Consider the following 4,344-nt stretch of genomic DNA (forward strand, 5'->3'; position numbering starts at 1 on the left):
TTTCTGAACAAATCCGTCTGCGATTTGAAGACCGCAGGCTCCAAGTCCATAAAAAACATCACCGCTTTGACCTGCAACCTTTTTAAATTATCTTCGTCGATGACTTGTTGACTTCTTGCGAGAAACTCGCGCACGTCGAAACTCAAACTCCATTTTTCTGTGGCTTTGGGCGACAAAACTTTATATTTTTCTAACAAATCAAACGCTACGTCTAAATAGTCACTAATACGTAGATCGTCGCAAACTTCGTCCCAGTCGCTGAAAATAACCTGAACGTCTGGGAAATTTCTCTGGACGTAATCACCCAAAAAACTGCTCAAATCTGGATAATTTACGTGCGTCCAAGTCTTCGCACGCTTCAGAAAACTTTCCATTGACGTCCGCATTTTCAATAGTAACATCAAAACGTGGAACTTGGTAACGGGTTTATCAAAACGGCGACTTTCTGGGTTCAGCGTTTTCAGAATTGAATTGATAACGGCGATGTTAAGAGCGTGATGACGTGAGTGAGCTAAAATTTGAACATTGGAAGATTGCATTTTGTACATAATTTTTTAGTAGTATGTATACAAGGTGTTTTTCAAGTGGAACACCTCTATTTTTTAGAGTATGTCATTTGCCACTAAAAGATCCGCCAAAGTCAGTCCTACCTTAGCCAGAATCCGCAAACAATTAATTAATCTTCAAGGGTAAATTAATTGCGAAATTAAAACTGAAAAGACGACTCCTGAAATTTAAAGTCTGACGACATAAAAATAGTTTTTAGATTTTCCAATTTAAATCACAATCCTTATTTTCGTAAACAGCTGATTTTGAAGGGGAAAGTGTATAAACTGTAACACGAAAATATCAGTGTACAAAGAACGAATTTTTCTAAAAGTATACTTACTGTGGTATAGCATAACTCCCCGGCAAGGATTGAATAGCGTCAATCTTGTCTGATGCGAATCTTCGTCTTCCAGAACAAAATTTAGTTTCGGTGGCCAAATATTGAAAAAAATTCGTTCTGGGGCAGTGTTCATTAATAGTTAAACTTATCTTATTATATATTTAGCTAAATAAATGCGTTAACCAATGCTTTACAGTTAACACTGCATGCCTCAATGGAAAAGCTGAAAAAAATTAAGTAAATATCAGTAAAAATGGTATTTCTGTACGATGAGACGTAAGTGGAGTTATAAAATATACTCGAGACTGCTAGATATTTCACAAAAGCTTTACACATTTTTTTTTACATATGTTAAAAAGTTAACCATACCTGCAGGCTTAAAATCCACCAGAATTTTGGTTTTTATTCGTCTGACAAATTCTGGAACGATTTTTGCTGCCTCTGTCTTACAATTGGTTTTTATTGCATATTTCTGGCCGATGTTGTTTCGGAAAAAAAAATTGACAGTCTCCCTTTGGAATTTCCTTTGGTCTTATTGCGTTGATGCAAGAATAATAGTTTCGACCAAATCTAGGAAAAAAAATGTTTCCAAAAATTGTACCAAGAAAAAATTATTGTAAGAATTACCTTCCGTGTATAGGAATATCTTCAATATGTATAAATATTTAGCTAATTAAATAAATTTGTTAACCAATCGTTAATGGTTAAGACTGTGTGCCTCAATAAAAAGACGACGAAAAAGCCCATGCAGGCTCCTAATCGCTCTTCCCACATGGCATTGAAATGGACCCATTGTGGGAGGCCCGTTTCTTCTGCCAACTGTTGATTTAAAAAGTACCTTATTCCTAGCAGAATCATCACAACGGACCATAGGAATAAGTCCAACTTCCATGGTACCAGCCTGAAAAATTAAACATCAGTCAAAATGATATTTGTGTAACGATGAGGCGTTAGTCGAGATAAAATATAGTCAACGCGCTAGATATTGCGCAAAAGGACTATTCAATTTCTTTTTTCTATATTTTATCAATAAAGCTCCTATAATATGCAAAATGCAGATTTAACTATTTTTTGGCATTTATTGCATATTTTAATGTTAAGTGCATTTTTATGTATATTTGAAAATTGTTGCTGCATTTTTCGTGGTAATTGGTGAAAATCTTAATTTTAATACAGTTGGTTATTGCCAATATACAAGTAAATAAGTGCGGAGCTTTTCTAGTAACGCGGACAGGTTTTTCCAATACTTCATTTATTGCCACCTCCAATTAGGCGTATTACTGGAATTCTTAACGTCTAAACCGGATGTTGTAAATATAAATAATTCTGCAAATGTATTTAACGAGGGGTTGGAAGAGATGAAAAACCTAGAATGGATTTTAAATAGTCATAAATTAAATCAGAACTTAAGTTTCATAAATAACAACTACGAATTAACTGGTGTAACATTATCAAAATTAGAAAAACAAAAAGTGCCCCTAAGTGAATCCGTACAGCTAATGGATAATTAAAAAAAATATATCAATAAAGCACAAGGTCCTATTGCTCAGTCTCACAGTCTCAAGAAAACTAGACGAAGTCCTTAGTAAAAATGGGGGTTTTATTAGACTAGTTAATGTGGCAAAAGTTTTAGATGGACAGTTCTCAGATGAGGTGAATATAGACCCAAAAAAAATTTTTCTTGGATATTTTGCATATATATATATATGCGCATATTTACATGTTTTTTTCTGCATATAATTCCGAGCTTTATCACTAAACGAAATATGTTTAAAATAAAAAATGTGATACATACCTGCAAATTTTTGGGGCGCGGGTTTTAAGTCCTGATCTCGCTGCTTCGTTACGTTGTTTTCTGCCTTTTCATTATGTGTGGTCTTTTGATTGGATTTTAGCTGACTCTCTCTTACTCTTTTCGGTCCGTGTATTTTTATATCTGTTTCAGAAACGGATTCTTCTTTTGGCCGACGTTCACCTATCGTGATTTCGTTTTCACTGTCTTCGGGTGATTCGTAGCCAGAATATATTTCGTCCTCTTCTTTTTCAATTTTTCTAACTAGCTCGTCATCGAGAGACCGTATTTTGGCAAGAATATAATTCTCACCAACAGTCTAAAAAAATAATTTTATTAAAAAAATGTAGCAAAAGAAGAAATTATATTACATAATTACCTTTTTTGTACGCATGTCGCTTAAGGCAACCACAAACAAATGTTTGTTTTCCCAGGCTCGACCACCGGCAAAAATTTTTATTCCACTGCAAATTTAGACGGGGAAGGTGTATAAACTATAAGATGAAAATATCGGTATACCAAGAACAAATTTTTCTAAAACTATGCTTACTGTGATACATCATGGCTTGCCGGCACGGATTGAACATCGTCAATCTTCTCCGATGCGAATCTTCGTCCTCCAGAACGAAATTTAAAGCGAGCTAACAACTAAATGAAAACCAATGAGGGATGAGGGTATAAGAACCGTAATTATGGCCGGTTTCCTTTGCAGGTGACTAACGGTTCTTGAAGCCAACGCAGATAACAGGGTGCACTAAACTAGGTAAAGGATTAAAATGAAGACCTTCTTGGAATAATAATGTTTTTGATTTACAATTTGTCGTGGAGCACTGTCTCAAACTCGTTACCTGCAAAAACCTCCGTCTACGCTACGACTATACAAAGGATAGCAAAAACACACACAAATCGCCCGCTGCTGCTTTTTCACTGGTAAACGTGTCTAACACCGATAAACGCGATAAGGTCGTTGATATTTTGAATGTTCCCACTGATAAATCCGTAGAGGCCCCTATTGGTGATAAGATTTCCGAGTGGACTCAACCGAGATATCTACTTAAGGCTTAAGGCTCCTCCCGAAATACGGCAAAACGCCACTTCCAATATCATCCTTACTATAGCACTTGAAGACTTGTGCGACATATCTACTTGTTCGTAATACGAAAATCTTCATGGAAATAGTTTTTATATTGCATTAAAGGCTTTCGGTTTTTTAATAAAAAATAAAAACAGAAAAACTTATTTTTCTCTTTGAGCCAAAGCCATAACGTATTTTGGCTTAAAAAAATCTGACAGTGTAGATAATATTATTGCTCACCTGGGAATAAAAATTATTTTTTTGTTAAACTATCCACTTTTTAGTTATTGTTGATTAAAGCAAGACCTAAAAAGGGCATTTTTTGTAAATGTAGGCCACCAAACATCTTCTTTCGTCAAGAACGAGCTAAGAAAGTGTATGATTTACGATAGGGGTTGGCCACTATTGAGAGATTAGACGGATTTAAAACCCTTGCTGAGAAAGTATGCAAATGAGGTGACCGTAGTGTGTTCTACCTGTAGATTGTGGAATCGTACAATTATGTATAGTGAACCAAGAGCTATAAGGTTATATGGCCATCATAAAATCATCCCATTGTGTCGAAGTTAAGTTGTTTACAATAGAAAA

Source organism: Zophobas morio, unplaced genomic scaffold (genome assembly GCF_036711695.1).
Source record: "Zophobas morio isolate AGI-343-1 ecotype UQ-CSIRO unplaced genomic scaffold, CSIRO_AGI_Zmor_V1 ptg000076l, whole genome shotgun sequence".
Classification (NCBI taxonomy): domain Eukaryota; kingdom Metazoa; phylum Arthropoda; class Insecta; order Coleoptera; family Tenebrionidae; genus Zophobas; species Zophobas morio.